General features: G+C 41.4%; 1 long non-coding RNA gene across 1 annotated transcript in view; it reads right to left on the reverse strand.

Moving 5' to 3' along the window:
- Positions 1 to 7,990: 7,990 nt before the first annotated feature.
- Positions 7,991 to 24,219, reverse strand: part of LOC143785538 (uncharacterized) — a 34,172-nt gene continuing 17,943 nt past the window's right edge. Inside the window, exons 2-3 of the long non-coding RNA XR_013218009.1 lie at positions 19,914 to 19,978; positions 7,991 to 8,004 (exon numbers count right to left, since the gene is read on the reverse strand). This is a non-coding gene — a long non-coding RNA (uncharacterized LOC143785538). The remainder of the gene's footprint in view (positions 8,005 to 19,913; positions 19,979 to 24,219) is intronic.

Raw genomic sequence — 24,219 nt, forward strand, 5'->3', positions numbered from 1 at the left:
TATCGACCTAAATTTACCACTATCATGAAGCCCAAAATGTCACAAAAAAAATCTCAGAATCGCTAGGATCCATTGAAGCATTCTTGAGTTATTACCTCATAAATGGACACTGGTCAGAATTGCAAAAAATGGCCAAGTCATTTAAGGTCAAAATAGGCTGGGTCTTGAAGGGGTTAATGCATATTTTCATTAAGATATTGTTTCCTCACATGTGCAAGAAGTTAATAAAAAATATAATTAAATGATTCATCACCTGAAATGTGTCTAGACAATAACTGCATTCACATCCTTCTGTGGTTCAGTCCCTTAACCCAAATCAAACTGAATAACCATAGTATGAATATAGTAATTGTACTAAATAGTACAATAATAAGAAAGGAAAAAGCAGATCTAAGATTGTGACCATCCATTATTACGCTGATACGCGACCGGGTTTTCTGATAAAAACAGTAAATTTTTTAACAATGTTTTTAGATTTTTTTCATTTTGTTTTGAAAATGGCATAAACAAAAATGCTGAATCCTAAATGATATATTATAGGTAGGCATTGTTTATCTACATACAAAGTTGAGTAACATTTAAAATTAATTACACTATTTATCTTGTTCTGACCCTAAATTTCTGTAATCCAGAGCTGCAATCACAATTTTCTGCTTTTAGAATCAGTTGACAAAAAAGAAAGAAAGAAATCATATACATGCACAAACTCCTTTATGAACATATTTATTTGTAAGGCATTTGTATCAAACAAATTAATTTACAGATGTATCCAAGTGCAACCTGAAATTGAATATATGACAGCTATTCATTTCTCTGAATGTTCTTTACACTTAATTGTCAGAAAAAAATGTTGCTTTGGTTTCACTTTAATTTAAACTACTTCCTCTTGATTCCTCTTTTGATACTTCGGAGTAATCTGGATTCTCTTTTGTTTATTTGGATGCCTATTAACTGCTGAATGAGTTCTTTTTGATCCGGTAAAACAGATCTTCGATTGTGGGAAAATGTTTCTGGAAGAAAAGAGTTAACGCAATGAAGTAATTTTCACATGTGCTCTACATACGTCATCAACATATCCGTAGCCTGCAGGAAACCTGGACAAATGTAATGATCTTACTCTGTTATGATACACTGATCTCATACCTAAATATATCGGCCACTATTTCAGTTATTCAGCTTACTGTAGCACCCACTATTGTTTATAACATCTTCAGTCTGCACAATCTCATAGATTGCTTTGTAGTGGAAATAGTTAGCATTGTCCTTTTTAGTTTCGACCAGTATTGGAAGTAAAATGTTCCCATTAACATCACAAAATTAATCTCTGCTCATTTGAAAAGTTTAATGTATGAATATAGATGAGCAAAAATTTGCTTCCCAACAATTCTTCCTACACATTAGACCATAGACTTTCATATTGGGATCTTTATGGAAAGGAAAATGTCAGCTGGCTTCCCCCTGCCCCTAAACTGCCACCATGACTGTAATGTGCCCTTTTACTTGCATTTTAACAAGTCCCTTTTTGCTTTGTAGGGATTGTAGAAAGTAAAATGAACTTTAAACCTTGTGCTGGTTCTCTTTAGAGAGGCTGTCCAGTACTCTGACAACCTCTTCTCTCCCCCATAAAATTAGCATTTTATTAGTCCAATTAAATCAGGACACATAAAGTGCTCATTTTAATATTTATACATAGATTTTCAAAGTACAAACACAGGTCTAAGTCTAAGGTCTAATTTAATATTGTATGCAGTTTGTACTTTTAAATCTGGTGACAAATCTGCCTTAAAGGCGTTTATATACTACTCGGATCCAGACCAGTCATTACGATACAGATCCGGTCAAGTTTATGGGTACTGGTATTTATCTGAATATTAGCTTTTTATCTGTTTTTCATCACTGGGATTTATCTAGATAAATCACCTCCTCTATTATATGGTATAGTACATGTGGGCAAGTTCTTTTGGAGTTAAGCTCTAATGACTTACTTCTTGTTTTTTGGTTTCTTCTTGTCTTTCTAATGTATAAGCCTTGTCTAGCACCATTATCAATACACTGTTGGTTTTAGGCTTTAATGGATTCACGGTAGGACGTTTACCTTTTTTTTATGCACTTCATCTTATAGGGCACATCAGTGCAAGAAGGGACAGATGCTGAGGAGCGGGGCACCATTGTCGCATGTATAGGGTGCCAGCTCCCCCTGGTAGGCAGGAAGGCAGGTCAGAAATTAATTTAGGGTTGATCTAGGATGATCCCTAACTATTTTGTTTTGTGTATCTTACTTGTTGTTAGTCTCAATTTTTAATCATATATATTAAAAGTTATATTTTATATATTTTTTGGGGGGGTCTTCCCATGTGAGCGAATTAAATAGTTGGTAAATTTTCAAAAGTTCAACCATGTTTTGATTAAATATACAACATACTTTACATCTACTTTCACAAAATTTGGATTTTTTTTATATCCAGGTAGATGCTGTTCTGCTATACTGTACAAACTATGTATTATATTTTTTCCAGGCATGAATATTCAGTTGTCAAAGTTACCGTACTAAATTACCATTCCAGCATATTTGTTATTGCACTGCTGGAGTGATGCAACTAATCTAAGGCCCCTGCCCCTTGTCTTATACTTATCCACTGCCATCTTCATCTTTTATCACCCTCGCTCCTTCCAGTCTCCAGTTGGTTGTGACCTGCCAGATTGCTCCAGTGTTTGCTGGCAAGAATCGGAGGTCATGTTTCAATGCAAGTGTATGAGAGCTAGAGCCGGACTGGCCATCTGGCGATTCTGGCAAATGGCAGAAGGGCCTGTCTGGTTATGGGTTACCTTGTCTGCTATGTTGTTAGCAGAATCGGTGATCTTAAGACACCTATACTGTTAAGATTTGTGGCAGAGCACTAAGTCGCTGGCTCCGTCACTTACCCCGGCAGGCTACGGGAATCATTAGTAATATTGGTCTTTTAGTAAATCTTGCTTTCTTCCATCCAGGGTAATATTAGTATCAATATATCCCATCTGGAGCTCGGAGATGGGGACAACATGAGCCTGTGTGATTTCAAATGCCAAGGCTGAATTTCAGCCCCAATCCGTACCTGATGAGAGCCTTGTCCTGGCTCTCATAGACTTATATTGAGAACTTGTGGCCATAACATCTGACTTCCCGTCAGTCAGAAGTTGATTTCACAAGATGGCTGCGTGGAACCAGAATGGTGCTGGGAACAGCTGAAGACGGTGGGTGGTGAGAATAATATCAGGTGCAGAAACCTTACATTACTGGCACCACTCCAGCACTGCAATTAAAAAAATGCTGGAGTCATGCTTTAATTAAGTTTTTACAACAGTAAATGCATGGGGTAATACATTTTTATGTTTATAATGCTGGTGTTTCCCAATGTGGAATATCTCTCAGAGCAGAAATTTCAAAACAAGAAGAAATGGATAAGGTGTTCAAGCAATGTCGGCCTGGTCAATATTGCACACCAAATTGGGAACTCGACAGACCTCTTTATAGTCAATAGTCATATTCCATATGTGTCTGCCATTTGAGAGATCTGTTTCGCTGCATGAATGAGGTATTTTTGTTTCTAAATTAGAGCAGATAAACTGATTGCCTAATGGAATTATGAACCTTGCCTAAGGGGTGATACTATGCTATCACTGTAATCTAAGCTAACCTACGAAACCATGCCGTACCGAAAACGCGATGCAGCGACTATTGTTCTTTTCACTGTTAATATAGTTTATTATGAGGCTGTAAATTATGTAACAATAAACTAACTAAACAAAAAAATAAATAACTATGTATATTATACAGATGGGCATAGTTCAAAAAACACACACACAAAATAAATTGCCACCCTGGAGTTAACCTATTATAGAAAGACTTTTCTATGTACACTTTTAGGAAAAATGGACGTCATAGGGTGGGGCATTCCTGCTTAGCACAGTCTCCTATAAACCGGGGGGAGAACATTAGCATTTATTTCACTAGAAGAATCGGTGCCACCACGGTTACACAATGAGTTCAGTGGACACCTTGGCAAACCACATCTTTCATGTATAAGCAAGCATCTGAGTGTTTTTTTGGGGCTGGCATTTGGATTATTTGACAAGTGAAATATAATAACATTTTCAGATGACATAGGGTAGATAAATGTATGCAATTGCTATTAGCTATTAATAGACCATAATACTTTTTTTTATATCATGTTTTTATTGTATTGCCATAATTCACATAAAGATGTTTATATGTTGGATGCATACTGCATGTGTTGTGGTTCTTTTGGCCACACGTCAATGGACTTACTTGATGTGAACTGAGAAACAACATTGGTTATTTTCTTTCCTTCTTCATTTAACTGTCTTCTGCCGAGCCCATGGGTCCTGGAGAGTACACAGTCCACATAGATGTCCCAGAAAAGTTGTGCTAGATGCCAAAACAAATCACCATGATTAATATTATCAGATGATTTCAAATATATCATGAAGTCCCAGAATCCAGCCACAGAATCAGCTATCCGGGGCTTTTTCATCTCCAGTAAGATAGCTGTTGACGTCTCCCAGCACTGAGGATCCGCTCGGCCCAGGGCAAGTGGGTCAACTTGACCATTACAACAGATGGTATGGATGCAAAATATTCCCAGGAACAGCAGTGAACTTGTTAGCTGCATGCTATAGTACGATTGCCCAGTGCTTCCAGTGCTCATGCCACTTCCAGCGCTCTTCAAATAAACACACAAATACAGAATATTAAAAAATGATATTACAGCAGTATTTCATTAGGAATACACATCTTTCATCTATGACACTTTGCTGTCTTATTCCAAAGCTTTCATTCATTTCATATTATGGGAGCTTACATAGGTAAAAAAAAAGATCAGGTTGCTTGTTTTGAGGTCAAAAGTCTCAATGACTCCACAAAATGTTATGGGGACACAGACTGAGAAACGCGGCTGAAATGTGATCTATGATAGTGGGCTTCATCAATTTATGATAGGGTGACAGCTCCCCTAAATATAACTATGCTGGTACTGTAGAGGGAATATGCAGGATAAAAAAAATACTTAAAGTAGCACTGTAGTAAAAAAAAAATCATTATGTAACTAGTTGCCCAGTATGTATTTATTTCAGCTATTTTTATTTAGGGCATGTGATCTCATACTGACTAACTGGGAATTGAATAACTTTCTGTTCTTTCCAGGAGCTATATTAGCCACCAGAACTTCCTGTATGATGAAACTGAAAGGACTGTTCCACATAAGTTGCCCAGAAAAGTTTTTCAAAGTAGATGTCTAGTTAGGCTAATAAACAGGAGTGAGCAATGTTTGGACTCCTTGTTTCTCACTACTGTCTTGTCTAGGCCAGCTCGTTCGGCGGGTGTGATGATATGTAAGAAAACTTGAGTATCATTACTCTCAGCAGCATAACGAGATGTGTAAGCAGAACGAGGCCAATACCATGATGTCCTGTATACACACAACGATCGTATTATCACTTGTTCTGTGAGCGCAGAAGTGTAGTTGACCCGTCTAAACAAGCTATTATTTGATGGCCTCTCAACTTAAATGTACCTGAGTGGTGGCTGTTTAACAGTTGCAGTCGGCCAGTCTAGATGAGTCTTTACTGATACTTAGATGACTCCTGTCATGCAGTTCTAATAAAGAAAATGTATTATTAGAGATGAGCAGATCAATTTGCGGGACTCCAGTGCATTGGACTCTGTCAGCTTGACAGGAGGATGTCCGTTTTGTCCTCTTGACAAGAGGATAGTGACTCTTTTACCTTCCCGGATCCCTAGCAAGGCTTTTCATTTGCCAGGGCTGACTGACATCTCTGCATTCACACCACAATGATGACTTTTCACCAGCCTGGCTAATAAAAAGCCACACCAGAAGGTAAGAGATTCATGAGCCTCCCGTCCAGCGGTTAGACACTACTGATCTGTCTAATGGACCGGATTTCCGTGAATTGATCCGCTTATCTCTATTAATCATGCATTATTTTTTATTTATTTAGTTTTATAAATTCCATTTGGATTTGACTTTTTGCTTCTTTTAATCAGCAGCGCTAAACTCCCATTTTTCACCATTTCCTACATTTTTCACATAATGAAACATGATTCCTCAGCCACCCTGACTGCAAATTTATAATCTGACATTATTATTATTATTATTATTATTATTATTTATTTATATAGCACCATTGATTCCATGGTGCTGTACATGAGAAGGGGTTACATACAAATTACAGATATCATTTACAGTAAGCAAACTAACAATTACAGACTGATACAGAGGGGTGACGACCCTGCCCTTGTGGGCATACATTTTACAGGATGGTGGGGATGGAGACAATAGGTTGAGGGTTGTAGGGTTGAGGGTTGTATACTTGCTCATCACTAGAATCAAGTTATTTGCATATGGCGCCACTGTAAAATAATGTAGTACATTATTGCATGATTTGCATGCTGTTCAGTTGCAATAAAAATGATTTAACTCCAATTTAGTGATGAACAAGCACTAAAATACTCAGGTGCTCGTTAAACAAGTCGAGAAAATCGTAAAATGCTTGGGTGCTCGACCAGAGTAATGAGTATAATGGAAGTCAATGGGAAACTCGAGCATCTTTCAGATGCCTCCCTCTGGAGGGGTCTAAAAATTGCTGAAATCTTTGGAAACAGAGCTGAAATGGCATGGAAACAGAGCTGAAATGGCATGGAAACAGCATGGGGAAGACCCCTGAGAGCATCTAGAATCCCAGGTTGCTGCTGAGAACAATGTTGTCAGAGTATTATGACCAGGGTTGCCACTAGGATTTTCGGGACCCCATACTGGCAAATTTTCAGGCCCCCTTGAGATTCCATCCAGGATCCACCCCAGCTCAGCCTCCACTCTTCTACAGTGCCACAGCTCACTCTTGGAAAAACTCAGCTTCTCCACCACATCCTCACCAATCAGATATTAACAGTTCCCATCAAACACCAGATCACATTCATAATCAGCAGCTTTTGTTCTGGCCAAAATAATTTTTAAGCCACCACGACACGGTAGACTCTTTTGGCCAGGCTCTACTCTACTCTAACCTATTAAATATAAATATATTTTTTTGTATTTTTCTTTAAGAGAATGAGTCACATACTTTTTTAAATGACCATTAATACCACATACAAGGGACAAATGCCATCACACCATGATCAGACCACATATTACCACCACATCGTGACCAAATAATACCACACACAAGGGAAAAATACCATCACACAATGACCAGATCACATATTACCACCACATAGTGAACGAATACTACAATACTGATCATTAATAATAAAAAACCCACAATACTAAGTGACATTATACACAGGAACTCTGTATTTACTGTCAGTGTACAGGTAATACAGTGATCACCGGTGACATTATACACAGGAGTTCTGTATATAGTGTCAGTGTACAGGTAACACAGTGATCACCAGTAACATTATACACAGGAGCTTTGTATATAGTGTCAGTGTACAGATAATACAGGGATCACCAGTGACATTATACACAGGAGCTCTGTATATAGTGTCAGTGTACAGGTAATACAGGGATCACCAGTGTCATTATACACAGGAGCTCTGTATATAGTGTCAGTGTACAGGTAATATAGGGATCACCAGTGTCATTATACACGGGAGCTCTGTATATAGTGTCAGTGTACAGGTAAATTAGTGATCACCGGTGACATTATACACAGGAGTTCTGTATATAGTGTCTGTGTACAGGTAACACAGTGATCACCAGTAACATTATACACAGGAGCTTTGTATATAGTGTCAGTGTACAGATAATACAGGGATCACCAGTGACATTATACACAGGACCTCTGCATATAGTATACAGTGTATAGTGTCAGTGTACAGGTACCGCACTGACTCACCAGTGAGGTCTCTAGCTGAAGACTTTAATTTTTATTTTTATTTTTCATGCAGCGCAGACTGCCATCACTTCTTCCAGTCAGGACTCGTCTCTGCATAAAATAACACATAGTTACCAAGAGCACTGCTTCCAGAGCACATTCCCGACTTTTTCCCTTTCTTCTACACTACGCATCTGAATATGCACCCACCATTAACATATAATTCGTTATTATTATACAACCCACCATTCCAAATATTACATATAATCCACCACTGTGTCCCAACTAACTATGCATAGCCACTTTCCCCACATAATAAATATATAAATTAATTAGCACCTGTACTCTTTCCCCCAATTCATTACCAGTCACTGCACACTCAACATCCCCCACTATGTACCTCCGACTCCCTTGATTCATTATACTTACATGCCCCTTCTGCCCCAATTGATTGTCATGTATTCTCTATCTTCCACCCCCTATTCATTATCAATAGCTCTCTCCCCACAATCAGTATATCATTTACTCCCCAACCCTCAAAATTCATTATTTGCTCTCCCCCAAATCATCATTTTCTCTCCACACCTCCACCTTCAATTCAATTGCTGTCCCCCGTCCCTCACTCTTAATTTGGCCAGGTTCACATTAGCATTTCTGTGCACAGCGTATGATCCGCATACATCGGCATGCTTCATGCATACATATCTTTAATATGGTGTATGCAGAGACATGCTTTTGCGTGTGTTCGCATGTGGATACTTATGCATGCGTCGTTTCACGGTGTGCAGCGGTTTCTGGCAAAAGCAACATGTTGCATTCTTTGAGGCGTTAAATATTGCACAATCGTCCGCATGCAGGCGATTGCGGATGATTGCGTAAAAAAATGCATTACTGTCTATGGGAATGCATTGGTACGCAATGACATGCATATGAATGCATTCGATAGGCATGCGTACTTTAGACTGCACATGTCCAGAAAATGATGTCACCGCCTTCACCATGTGCATAAAAAATGCAAACGCATGGCAAAGCACATTTAAACACATGCACACACAGTGTTTTTGTTTGTGTCATGCGCAAGATGATGCGCAGGCATAAGCATGCTTTTGCATGCATCTTGGCATGCGTTTGCACATGCAAATGATACGCTGAGCACAGAAACGCTAATGTGAATGTAGCCTTAATCATTTGCAGTCTCCCATCCCCTCTCCCCACTTCATCACGTGCAGTCCCTGTCATGATCTCTGCAGGCAGAGATCATAGCAAGCCTATAGAGGGACAAGCTCTCGGAAGATGGAACTATACTGACCATGAACTAAGCCTGCCGCGCAACTAGAAATAGCCAGGTAGCATTTCCTATTTATCGCTAGATGCCCAGCTCTGGCCTAAGACCTAAATAGCTAGCAGAGGGAAATATAAGACCTGGCTCACCTCTAGAGAAATATTCCAAAGAAGACAGTAGCCCCCCACATATAATGACGGTGAGTTCAGATGAAACAACAAACGTAGCAGGAATATAGTCTTAGCAAATTTGAGGTCCGCTTACTAGATAGCAGAAGACAGATAGTATACTTTCATGGTCAGCAGAAAAACACTAACAAAACACCATCCAGAGATTACCTTAAACTCTGGCATTAACTCATAACGCCAGAGTAGCAATCCCTGATCAACGAGAGCTTTCCAGACACAGTAACAAAACTTCAGCTGTGAACTGGAACAAATAGGCAAAACAAAACATGGACAAAAGTCCAACTTATCTAGTAGTTGTCTAGAAGCAGGAACAAGCACTGAGAGGCATCAGATAACATTGTTGACCGGCAAGAAACCACCAGAGAAATGAGCTTAAATAGCGACACCCACTACTGATGGAACCAGGTGAAACAGGAAAGAGGATGACAAGTCCAATTCCACAAGCGGCCACCGGGGGAGCCCAGAATCCAAATTCACAACAGTACCCCCCCCTCAAGGAGGGGGCACCGAACCCTCACCAGATCCACCAGGGCGACCAGGATGAGCCCTATGGAAGGCACGAACAAGATCAGAAGCATGAACATCAGATGCATTGACCCAAGAATTATCCTCCTGGCCGTAACCCTTCCAGTTGACCAGATACTGGAGTTTCCGTCTGGAAACACGAGAGTCCAAAATTTTCTCCACAACGTACTCCAACTCACCCTCAACCAACACCGGAGCAGGAGGCTCAACTGAAGGTACAACAGGTACCTCATACCTGCGCAATAACGACCGATGAAAAACGTTATGAATGGAAAAGGACGCAGGGAGGTCCAAACGGAAAGAAACAGGATTAAGAATCTCCAATATTCTATAAGGGCCGATGAACCGAGGTTTAAACTTAGGAGAAGAGACCCTCATAGGGACAAAACGAGAAGACAACCACACTAAATCTCCAACACAAAGCCGAGAACCAACACGACGATGACGGTTGGCAAAACGCTGAGTCTTCTCCTGGGACAACTTCAAATTGTCCATAACCTGCCCCCAGATGTGATGCAATCTCTCCACCACCGCATCCACTCCAGGACAATCCGAGGATTCCACCTGACCGGAGGAAAATCGAGGGTGAAACCCCGAATTACAGAAAAACGGGGACACCAAGGTGGAAGAACTGGCCCGATTATTGAGGGCGAACTCTGCCAATGGCAAAAAAGCAACCCAATCATCCTGGTCAGCAGAGACAAAACACCTCAGATATGTCTCAAGGGTCTGATTAGTCCGCTCGGTCTGGCCATTAGTCTGAGGGTGAAAAGCAGATGAAAAAGACAAATCTATGCCCATCCTAGCACAGAATGCCCGCCAAAATCTAGACACAAATTGGGTACCTCTGTCAGAAACAATATTCTCAGGAATACCGTGCAATCGGACAACATTCTGAAAAAACAGAGGAACCAACTCAGAAGAAGAAGGCAACTTGGGCAGAGGAACCAAATGGACCATTTTAGAGAAACGGTCACAGACCACCCAGATGACAGACATCTTCTGGGAAACAGGCAGATCTGAAATAAAATCCATCGAGATGTGTGTCCAAGGCCTCTTAGGAATAGGCAAGGGCAACAGCAGTCCGCTAGCCCGAGAACTACAAGACTTGGCCCGAGCACAAACGTCACATGACTGCACAAAGACTCGCACATCTCGTGACAGGGAAGGCCACCAGAAGGATCTTGCCACCAAATCCCTGGTACCAAAAATTCCGGGATGACCTGCCAATGCAGAAGAATGTACCTCAGAGATGACTCTGCTGGTCCAATCATCCGGAACAAACAGTCTATCAGGCGGACAACGATCCGGTCTATCCGCCTGAAACTCTTGCAAGGACCGCCGCAGATCAGGAGAAACGGCCGACAAAATTACTCCCTCCCTAAGGATACCTGTGGGTTCAGAATTACCAGGAGAGTCCGGGTCAAAACTCCTAGAAAGGGCATCTGCCTTAACATTCTTAGAACCCGGTAGGTATGACACCACAAAATTAAAGCGAGAAAAAAATAAAGACCAGCGCGCCTGTCTAGGATTCAGGCGTCTGGCAGTCTCAAGATAAATCAAATTTTTGTGGTCAGTCAATACCACCACCTGATGCCTAGCCCCCTCGAGCCAATGGCGCCACTCCTCAAACGCCCACTTCATGGCCAAAAGCTCCCGATTCCCAACATCATAATTCCGCTCTGCGGGCGAAAATTTGCGAGAAAAGAAGGCACAAGGCCTAATGACGGAGCAGTCGGAACCTTTCTGCGACAACACTGCCCCAGCTCCGATCTCCGAAGCGTCAACCTCAACCTGAAAAGGCAGATTCACATCAGGCTGACGCAACACAGGGGCAGAGGCAAAACGGCGCTTAAGCTCCTGAAAGGCCTCTACAGCATGAGGGGACCAATTAGCAACATCAGCGCCTTGTCTGGTCAAATCAGTCAGTGGTTTAACGACATCCGAAAAACCAGCAATAAATCGGCGGTAAAAGTTGGCAAAGCCCAAAAATCTCTGAAGACCCTTAAGAGAGGAGGGCTGAGTCCAGTCACAAATAGCTTGCACCTTGACGGGATCCATCTCAATGGAAGAGGGAGAAAAAATATACCCCAAAAAGGAAATTTTCTGGACCCCAAAAACGCACTTAGACCCCTTCACACATAAAGAATTAGACCGCAGAACCTGAAAAACTCTCCTGACCTGCTGGACATGAGAGTCCCAGTCATCAGAAAAAATCAGAATATCATCCAGATATATTATCATAAATTTATCCAGAAAATCGCGGAAAATATCATGCATAAAAGACTGGAAAACTGAAGGGGCATTAGAAAGACCAAAAGGCATGACCAAATACTCAAAGTGGCCCTCGGGCGTATTAAATGCGGTTCCTCATAAAGCAAGCCCAAGGCCAGAAAAAACGCATCCACATCGCGTAACGCAGGATCCCCTGCTGGCAATGAGAAGGCCCAATCTTGAGGGTCACCCCTGAGCAAGGAAATCACAATCCTAACCTGCTGAGCAGGGTCTCCAGCTGAACGAGACTTCAGGGACAAATAAAGCTTACAATTATTTCGGAAATTCTGGAAGCTAGCTCTATTCCCTGTGAAGAACTCCGGCAAAGGAATTCTCGGCTCAGATACCGGAGCATGTACCACAAAATCTTGTAAATTTTGTACTTTCGTGATGAGATTATTCAAACCCGCAGTTACACTCTGGAGATCCATTATTGTCAGGTGCACACAGAGCATACAGAGATTAGGAGGAGAGAGAGAAAAAAGACTGCAGCAAGGCAGACTGGAGGAAAAAAAAAAAAAAAAATTCCAGCAGACTTCTTATAACTCTCCTTTCTCAACCTGGGTCTTTAACACTTTATTGGCCGGTCAAACTGTCATGATCTCTGCAGGCAGAGATCATAGCAAGCCTATAGAGGGACAAGCTCTCGGAAGATGGAACTATACTGACCATGAACTAAGCCTGCCGCGCAACTAGAAATAGCCAGGTAGCATTTCCTATTTATCGCTAGATGCCCAGCTCTGGCCTAAGACCTAAATAGCTAGCAGAGGGAAATATAAGACCTGGCTCACCTCTAGAGAAATATTCCAAAGAAGACAGTAGCCCCCCACATATAATGACGGTGAGTTCAGATGAAACAACAAACGTAGCAGGAATATAGTCTTAGCAAATTTGAGGTCCGCTTACTAGATAGCAGAAGACAGATAGTATACTTTCATGGTCAGCAGAAAAACACTAACAAAACACCATCCAGAGATTACCTTAAACTCTGGCATTAACTCATAACGCCAGAGTAGCAATCCCTGATCAACGAGAGCTTTCCAGACACAGTAACAAAACTTCAGCTGTGAACTGGAACAAATAGGCAAAACAAAACATGGACAAAAGTCCAACTTATCTAGTAGTTGTCTAGAAGCAGGAACAAGCACTGAGAGGCATCAGATAACATTGTTGACCGGCAAGAAACCACCAGAGAAATGAGCTTAAATAGCGACACCCACTACTGATGGAACCAGGTGAAACAGGAAAGAGGATGACAAGTCCAATTCCACAAGCGGCCACCGGGGGAGCCCAGAATCCAAATTCACAACAAGTCCCCTTCCCCCACTTCATCATGTGCAGTCCCCTTTCCCCTTCATCATGTGCCTTCTCCTTCCCCCTCACTTCATCATGTGCAGTCCCCTTTCCCCCACTTCATCATTTGCAGTCCCCCTTACCCCCTACTTCACGTGCAGTCCCCCTTAGCCCCCTACTTCATGTGCAGTCCCCCATACCCCTCCACTTGATCATTTGCAGTCCCCCTTATCCCCCCACTTCATCATTTGCAGCCCCCTCACTTCATCATTTGCATTTCCCTCTCCCACTTCATTATGTGCAGTCCCCTTTACCCCACTTCATCATGTGAAGTCCCCTTTACCCCCCACTTCATCATGTGCAGTCCCCTGTAGACCCCACTTCATCATGTGCAGTCCCCCTTACCCCCTACTTCATCATGTGCAGTCCCCTTTACCCCTTTCATTATCTGCAATCCCCCTTTCCCCACTTCATCATGTGCAGCCCCCACCCCTTACTTTATCATGTGCAGTCCCCTTTAAGCCCCACTTCATCGTGTGCAGTCCCCTTTAACCCCCAACTTCATCATGTGCAGTTTCCTTTAATCCCACCACTTCATCACGTGCAGTCCCCCTTACCCCCCACTTCATCATGTGCAACCTCCACCCCCTCACTTCATCATGTGCAGTCCCCATTAACACCCCAACTTCATGTGCAGTCCCCTTTAACCCCCTTCACTTCATCATTTGCATTTCCCCCTCCCATCATCCATTTAATTCATTTTAATTTCAACAGTTTTTATGTCAGAAAACATCTTTTAACTTGAGACTCATAAATCGTAAGAATCAATGATCCCCTCGCAGGGGGAAATACATAACAGGTTCATAAGCAGTGAAGTACAGTACAATATCCTTCAAAGTATAAACTTAATTGCAAGTATCTGATATACAACAGTCTTAATTTAGTCATATTCAGATTAGTGGGGGGTAGAAAAAAAAGAAAAACAAACAAAGGGGGGATCAGAGGTTTTGAGTGTTAGTGACAAGATATAAGCTGACATGAGTACTTTGGTCAGATCTACCAATAAACTGCAGAAATCCAAACGTTAGGGCACTGTTATATGTTAAATGGCGACGGACATTGTCCTGGAAAAATTGTCATCATTGTGCGCTTGGATCCAGGGATCCCAGATGCTCTGGAAAGTATCAATAGTATCAGATTTAGTGGCCTCGATTTTCTCGTATAGCATTAGTAGGTCTATTCGTCTCCTCACTTGTATAAATAACAATGTATTTTTTTCCATTCACCTGCTATATGGTTTCTGGTGGCCATAGTAATAAAATCAATTAGACGACAAATTCTGTTATCAGCATGAACCGGTCTGTCTCCCAAGAGCAAGACTGTCGGTGACAGAAGCAGTTCTTTTTTTAGAACTGTGTTGATTAACTTTACCACATCTTTCCAAAGAGACTTCACTATTGGACACGTCCACCAAATGTGGAGTGTATCTCCCTCATCCGTGCATCCTCTAAAGCATTTGTTAGGGATTGTATGATAAATGTTATGTATAAAGCTAGGAACGTAGTGTATTCTATGGAATAGTTTAAGAGATGTCTCGGTTAATGAGATTTGGTGACTTCCTTTTAATATATTTTCATAACATTTAAACCATCTTTGAGGTGTGAGAGTAACTCGTAAGTCATTCTCCCATTTTTCCATGACCTTAAGTTTTGAGTCATTTCTGGGTGGATTTAATGTAGAATATAGATATGATATAAGGCCATTTCCCAATGGGTCATATAAACATTTTAATTCGAAGCTTGTAAGTTTTGAGTTTGGTGCGTTAGTGAACATGGTATGCAGTAAATGAAAGATTTGTTCAAGTCTGAAGTTTTCCAAGGTTGGTATGTGATATTTTGTGATCAAGTCCTGTTTCGACCTTAGTTGAAAATGTGATGTTAAACGTTGCAACCTAGTTAATTTGTTTTGTTTCCACCAAGTATGATTTTTAGAAGCCACACCGGGAGGAAACATGGGATTGTCAAATAATTCTAAAAGTGGTGAGGGTTGGGATTGGAATGAAAATTGGAATCTATTAGCTCTCCAGATAAGTAATGAATGGGATGTATAAGGTGAATGTAAATGTAAATCTTTTGGCAGTGGTCCGGTGGCCCAGATAAGACTCTCCAAGGAGTAGGGCGCTATGTAAGAGCTTTCTATCTGAGACCAGATGGGTGCATGTTGCTCAGCAGTCACTGCTGCTAGTTGTGCAATTTGAGTTGCTTTGTAGTATAGGGAAAAATCCAGTAAGGAGACTCCTCCTTGTCGCTTGTGTCTAAATAGAATTTGTTGGGAAATGCGCGATTTTTTATTGTTCCAAATGAAACGTAATATTTGTGAATTTATGGTTTTGAGTCTCAGTGAAGGTATGGAATTGGTAGGGAGTGAAATAGATATAAAAATTGGGGTAATGTTACCATTTTTATTGAGTGAATTCTGCCTAAAAAGGAGAGCGACGGGGTGGACCAAAGTGATAAAGCTTGTGTGAACTTTTGTAATAGAGTGGTGTAATTGTATTTAAATAAAGTATTTTTGGTGGGAGTAAGGTTGATTCCTAAATAGGTGATGTAATGTTTTGCATGTTGAAATTGGAAATTATTTAGGATTATGTTTTGAACTGTGGGGGGTATTCAGAAACATGATCTCTGATTTGTCAACATTAACCTTTAAACCCGATATCTCCTCAAAATGTTTAAGGGTATTTAATAGGTTTGGTAGGGATACATTAGGGTTTGTCAATGTTAAGGCTGAGTGACACATAACGATATCGTTAACGATATCGTTACAACGTCACCTTTTTGGTGACGTAGCAACGATCCCGCTAACAATGTCGTTATGTGTGACAGCGACCAACGATCAGGCCCCTGCTGGGAGATCGTTGGTCGTTGGGGAATGATCAGGACCATTTTTTGGTCACTGATCACCCGCTGTCATCGCTGGATCGGCGTGTGTGACGCCGATCCAGCGATGTGTTCACTTGTAACCAGGGTAAATATCGGGTTACTAAGCGCAGGGCCGCGCTTAGTAACCCAATATTTACCCTGGTTACCATTGTAAAAGTTAAAAAAAAACAGTACATACTCACATTCTGATGTCTGTCACGTCCCCTGGCATCCACAGGGTTAAAACTGCTTTCGGCAGGAGCGCTGCTAATGCACGCGCTGCTGCCGAGAGCTTCCCTGCACTGACTGTGTCAGCACCGGCCGTAAAGCAGAGCACAGCGGTGATATCACCGCTGTTACTGCCGGCGCTGACACATTCAGTGCAGGGAAGCTCTCGGCAGCAGCGCGTGCATTAGCAGCGCTCCTGCCGAAAGCAGTTTTAACCCTGTGGACGCCGGCGGGGGATGTGACAGACATAAGAATGTGAGTATGTAGTGTTTTTTTTTTTTACTTTTACAATGGTAACCAGGGTAAATATCGGGTTACTAAGCGTGGCCCTGCACTTAGTAACCCGATGTTTACCCTGGTTACCCGGGTGCTGCAGGGGGACTTCGGCATCGTTGAAGACAGTTTAAACGATGCCAAAGTCGTTCCCCTGATCGTTGGTCACTGGAGAGAGCTGTCTGTGTGACAGCTCCCCAGCGACCACACAACGACTTACCAACGATCACGACCAGGTCGTATCGCTGGTCGTGATCATTGGTAAGTTGTTTAGTGTGACTTGGGCTTTAGTAAGAGGTCATCAGCAAACAAGCTGACCTTGTATTCGTGTTTACTAGTGTTGAGCATTCTGATACCGCAAGTATCGGGTATCGGCCGATACTTGCGGTATTGGAATTCCGATACCGAGTTCCGATACTTTTGTGATATCGGAAATCGGAATCGGAAGTGTGCGGTGCGTATGGTTCCCAGGGTCTGGAGGAGAGGAGGCTCTCCTTCAGGCCCTGGGATCCATATTCATGTATAAAATAAATAATAAAAATAAAAAATATTGATATACTCACCCGTCCGGCGGCCCCTGCTCTTAGTGGTGCCTCCGTTCCTAAGAATGCAGGGGTGAAAGACCTTCGATGACGTCGCGGCTTGTGATTGTTCGCGTGAGCGGTCACATGAGCGCTCACGCGACCAATCACAAGCCTCGACATCATCGAAGGTCCTTCAGGCGCTCATTCTTAGGAACGGAGGCTGCCGGTTACAGCGGTTACTACCAGGGCGCGTCAGAGGGTGAGTATATCCCTATTTTTTATTTTTATTCTTTATTTTACACATGAATATGGATCCCAGGGCCTGAAGGAGAATTTCCTCTCCTTCAGACGCTGGGAACCATCCAGGATACCTTCCGATACTTGTGTCCCATTGACTTGTATTGGTATCGGGTATCGGTATCGGCGATATCCGATATTTTTCGGATATCGGCCGATACTATCCGAAAGGTATCGGAAGGTATCGCTCAACACTAGTGTTTACCAATCGTCTGGCCTCTAATGTCTGGATGCAAACATATTTTTTGAGCTAATGGTATGGTAATAAACATAGCAAATAGGGCAGGAGACAGTGGGCATCCTTGTCTCATTCCTCTGTTAATGGTTATCAGCTCTGGAGAGGCTGAGGGTATTTTTAAATAAGCTACCGGGTTATTGTAAGGAAGTTTGAGAGAGTTAACTAATTGTGGTGATATTCCCATTTTATGTAGTATATTAAACATATATGGCCATCCTACAGAGTCGAACGCCTTTTCTATATCCAAGGCTAGTAAAATTAAAGGGGTTTTACATTTATTAGCAGTATGGATTATGTTAAGATTCTTACGAATGTTATCCAGGGCTCGTCTTGTTGGAATAAATCCTACTTGATACTTATGGATAAGGCTAGGCAGGCATTTATTAATTCTGTCTGCTATAATAGCTGAAAAGATTTTAAGGTCTAGATTTAATAAAGATATGGGCCTATACTTTTTTGTGAGTAACGGGTCTTTTGTTTCGAATCCGGGATAACTGATATATGAGCTGTGTAAAATTCTGGGGGCATTGTCTGACTTTTCAACTTGTCATTACAGTAAGAGTGAATGTGTTTGGATAGAATTTTTGAAAACTTTTTAAAGTATAAAGCAGTTAGCCCGCCTGGGCCTGGTGCTTTCCCAATTTTTAGATGTTTAATAGTAGAGGTAATTTCTTCGTCAGAAATAGGAGAGTGTAGTGTCGCTGCAAAGTTCATGTTCAATGTGGGTAATGGCATATTATTTAAGAAGTCATCTAGTTTAGATGGAGTAAAGTCCGCTCTATCCGTATATAATTTTTGATAATATTTTTGGAAAGTTTCATAGATTTTGTTTGGGCTGAAGGTAATCTAAGATTGTTCATCTTTTATAGAGAGAATGGTATTCAATTGTTGTTTGTGTTTCAATTTACAAGCTAGCATTCTATCCATTTTATTGGAAAACCGGTAAAATGTGGCTTGGGTCCATCTAATTGCCCGCTCAGTTCGGGTGGTCAATAGGGTATTTAAATGTAATTTTAAATCCGTTTAGTTAGGTACATGGAGGGACCACATTGATTTGCTAGTTCTAGTTTATAAAGCTCACTTTCTAGAGTAGATTGCTCTTGCAATCTGTCCCCTTTTTTTTGAGGCAATTTTAATAAAGACACCTGTTATATATTTTTTGTGGGCCATCCATACATTACCCGATGAGGTTTCGTCAGAATTATTTGAAAGAAAGAAGGATTTGAGTTCTTGTCCGACTGATGTCCTCACCTGGGGATCCGACAGCAATGATTCATTTAATCTCCACCTATATAATCGTGAAGTTGTTTGGTCAAGTTTAAATACGGAGAGTATACAATCATGATCTGACCATGATGAGGGAATATGTCTGGAATATAGTAAAGATGGTATATTTTCTGAATTGGTAAGGATCCAATCAATCCTAGGAGAGGAATGATAAACTCTAGAAAAGTAAGTATATCCTCTTGATTGACGGTGAGTTTCTCTCCACGTGTCAACCAGACGGTGAGATTGTAAAATAGTTTGAAGTATCTTTTTTTCTTTCCCCGACATCTCAGATCTTTGATTGTTGGAGCTATCAAGTGCCTTATCCACAATTAAATTGAAGTCGCCCCCTCATATGATTACATCATACGATACTGAATTCAGGGATCTAGCAACTGATCTAATGGTTTTCATTTGTAACGTCGGGGGTGCGTAGCAACTAACGAGGCAAATTCGCTTTTCCTGTATGGTTCCCCATAATATTATAAATCTGCCATCCTTATCAACTATTGTATCCTCTTGTATAAATAGGAAAGAATTATGTAGAAAGATAGCAGCCTCTCTTGTTTTTTTTATTGTGTGTGGCTAAATAAAATCTGTTAAAATCAATGAAAGCACGTTTTCTTTTTACTGGGGAATTAAATCCCTGTACATTATGTGATAGTATCTTATACATTTGTGATATATACTGTAATAATCTATCTAAGTCACCTGGTATAACATCGTATATGGAGCACTGCTTTACGTCAGCTTCCAGTATTATGTTCGTCAACACTCTGATAAGAAAATGGGGGGAGAAATAGAAAAACTTTTAAAACGGTTATAACAAACAACCAGTATGCGGGCTAAGGTGTATTGGTCCATGAACATTTGGATTCAAAACAGTAATAGCCCAAAGTGGAGTAGCATATTTACTCCATTGGCACCGCACTCTATAAATGTGAAGAAAAATATTAACTTGCAGAATATTTAATACAATAACAAGTATATTGTTTTAAAAGAACCAGTGTAAATGAATTTTATTCCATCAACTGTCCTCCAAACCTGTCTTAGTATCATTAACGGGTGTATCTTCAGGGAACAGCTTATCTGCAAAGTTATGGTTTGTTGGGATTGGTACGTCGAACCTCCGTCCATTCTCTGCGTGGTCTTTGTCTTTGTGGTAATGCACCCGAGTCGAGCACTGGGATGCCAGCTTTTTCCAATGCTTTTCTTCCTTCCTCTTGGTTTTTTGGTGAATAGGTGGAGTTACCATACGAGAAGATTAATGCATGTGGGAATCCCCACCTGTACTTGATATTTGCTTTGATTAGAGCCATTGTTGTGTCCTTCATAGCTCTTCTCCTCATTAGGGTCGCTGAACAGATGTTAGGGAATATGGAAACAGTATCTGGGACACCTGGCAAGTTGGTTTTATTACGAGCTGCCTTTAGTATCAAGTCTCTTGCTTCTTCATGGTGTAGTTTAAGAACAATGTCTCTTGGTGAGGCATCTGGCTTGGGTCCACCCAGTGCTCTGTGAATCCTTGTAATCTGTAAGATGTTAGGGTCCATTTGTGGTAAAAGAGCACTGAAGAGTTGCGAGGCCATCTCCTTTAGGTTGGAATCATTTTCTGGTAGTTCCTTGATTCTAAGATTACCCCTCCACGAGTGATTTTCCAGATCTTCGCATTTAAGCTCTAGGAACTCGATTCTGGCATCTTGCTCTTGCAGCTGTTCTCTGTCATATTCAACAGCGTCAGCAGTATCATCCATTCTTTTTTCCAGATCATTGGTTCTTTGCGCAATGTCTTGGATTTGTTTTGCAAAATTGTCTACAGCCATTGATAGCTCAGTTTTAAAAGTATTTTGGATGTTTTTTAAAAGTTCCTCCATTGTCATAGGAATCAGGTTGGTTAATGGTGCAGTATCAGCCTGCTGAGACTTCTGGGGAGGACTGTTAGAATTTGCCGAGGGTGATTGTGAGACTAACATGTCACGACTTGCAGACTTTGTACGTTGATATAGCAACTGAGTTATTGATCTGGTGTTGATTTCAGGCACTGTGGATTTTTTAGGCCGCATCATTTAAAGACTTGGTATATCTTACATCTCTGGTCGCGGAGGTTGACAAAACTTATGAGTGCATGTTAGTGCCCCTGGTGCAAGCCCTAGTGTGTCATATTGATATTTCACCAAGGCTGCCCGTGCCCTCCTTGTTAATATTCTGAGGGGGGGCAGCTCAGTTCAGCATATAAATATTTTTATAAGTGTTGTGAGAAGACATATAAGTTTTTAAGAAGAGTCTTTGCAGATGGGATTTTCAGGGTAATTTTGTAATTTAGGAGGTTTCCAGTAGCGCTAAATAGTGTGTAGCTAATGTTTCAGTTGGTTAGAGAATATTATTTTGATGTGTAATTCTCAAATTGGCCACTAGATGTCTCTATTGTCCTTATCTCCAACAAATATGTGGTTATATTGCGTTCCAGATATATGGTTTTTGAAGAAGCCTGGGGAGCCTGGTTCTTCCTCCTCCCACCCGGACTCCATCGCTTGTCTCCAGCACAGTCTACTATGCAGCTGAAATGTTTGATTATGGTCTTTTATAATCTACTAGATGGTGGCCCGATTCTAACGCATCGGGTATTCTAGAATATGCTATTGCCCAGCCACGTAGTATATTGCCCAGCCACGTAGTATATTGCCCAGCCACGTAGTATATTGCTCAGCCACATAGTATATTGCCCAGCCACGTAGTATATAGCACAGAGCCACATAGTATATTGCCCAGCCACGTAGTATATTGCCCAGCCACGTAGTATATTGCCCAGCCACATAGTATATAGCACAGCCACTTAGTATATAGCACAGCCAAATATTATATTGCCCAGTCACATAGTATACTGCCCAGCCACATAGGATATTGCCCAGCCACATAGTATACTGCCCAGCCACATAGTATACTGCCCAGCCACATAGTATACTGCCCAGCCACATAGTATACTGCCCAGGCACGTAGTATATTGCCCAGCCACATAGTATACTGCCCAGCCACATAGTATATTGCCCTGTCACGTAGTATATTGCCCAGTCATGTAGTATATTGCCCAGTCACGTAGTATATTGCCCAGTCACGTAGTATATTGCCCAGCCACATAGTATACTGCCCAGCCACATAGTATAGTGCCCAGCCACATAGTATAGTGCCCAGCCACATAGCATACTGCTCAGCCACATAGTATACTGCCCAGTCACATAGTATACTGCTCAGCCACGTAGTATATTGGCCAGCCACATAGTATACTGCCCAGCCACATAGTATGTTGCCCAGCCACATAGTATACTGCCCAGCCACATAGTATACTGCCCAGCCACATAGTATACTGCCCAGCCACAAAGTATACTGCCCAGGCACGTAGTATATTGCCCAGCCACATAGTATACTGCCCAGCCACATAGTATATTGCCCTGTCACGTAGTATATTGCCCAGTCATGTAGTATATTGCCCAGTCACGTAGTATATTGCCCAGTCACGTAGTATATTGCCCAGCCACATAGTATACTGCCCAGCCACATAGTATAGTGCCCAGCCACATAGTATAGTGCCCAGCCACATAGTATACTGCTCAGCCACATAGTATACTGCCCAGTCACATAGTATACTGCTCAGCCACGTAGTATACTGCCCAGTCACGTAGTATATTGGCCAGCCACATAGTATACTGCCCAGCCACATAGTATGTTGCCCAGCCACATAGTATACTGCCCAGTCACGTAGTATATTACCCAGCCACATAGTATACTGCCCAGCCACATAGTATACTGCCCAGCCACATAGTATACTGCCCAGCCACATAGTATATAGCACAGCCACGTAGTATATAGCACAGCCAAATAGTATATTGTCCAGTCACATAGTATACTGCCCAGCCACATAGTATTGCCCTGATGGCAGCCCTGATTTCAACACTTTTACAGACTGACAATAAAACATACAAAACTAAAGCTAAAATGGATTTTACTAGAGAAAATGTTAAGAAACATTCTTTCCAGGATAATGACATATACAAGGCAAAATAAATAGGAGAAAAATGCTCCTTTACACCATGGGCTATGTTCACACTTAGTGTTTTTACTGCGTTTTTGCATATTTGCATTGCTTTCAATGGTGAAAAAAATATTCACTATAAAATTTAATTTTAACATTTTACTACCTTATCTGGTAGTGGTATCTTATGTGGTATGTGAGACATGATCAGACACATCCTGTTTAATTTATGAAAGAGGGACTCTGAGGCTAAGTGCACACATTTCAGAATTGCCGCACCTTCAGGTGCTATACAGGAACTTTTGATATCAGAAATGGGAAAGAAACGTGGTTGTTGTTCTGCGCTGCTGTATCACTTTAAATAGGAAAACAGTTCAAATATCGGCCGATATTTGAACTGTTTCCCTATTTAAATTGATTCAGCAACGCAGAACAACAACCACGTTTCTTTCCCATTTCTGATATCTAACGTTCGGTCTCGTTGGACCCATGGATCTACTGCAGTGAAAATTCATAATGTCATATTTGAGCTATGTCTGGTAAGTGCAATCATATTGTATTGACCACTTATTTCCCAGATAAGACCCTTTTTTTGCGCTGTTTCCTCCTACAGCTTTTACAGGAATTTTTGGAATATGGAAGAAAAAATAAACATATACTTTTCTTTCACAAAAATGTTCCTTTATATTAAGAGACTCGGCACTCAACTTAAGTGATCAGATAATTTAATGTTGTCCACACTAGTAGTAAGTAAAACGTTTCGGTCTTACATCAGACCTTCATCAGTTTCAGGACAAAGTAAGGTTCTTAGATCAGGTGGACCAATAATTTTGGTTGGAGATCACTAGATCATTAAACATTCCGTGACATGAAAAAGTGGGGCAAGGGTTGCCTCAGTGGCATGTGCGGACACGGTGTCCACCAGGACATACAATTTGCTGTGCAATTTCTCCTGAGCATGCCAATACCACGTATGTGGGGGAAATCTAC

This window comes from Ranitomeya variabilis, chromosome 7 (genome assembly GCF_051348905.1).
Source record: "Ranitomeya variabilis isolate aRanVar5 chromosome 7, aRanVar5.hap1, whole genome shotgun sequence".
Classification (NCBI taxonomy): domain Eukaryota; kingdom Metazoa; phylum Chordata; class Amphibia; order Anura; family Dendrobatidae; genus Ranitomeya; species Ranitomeya variabilis.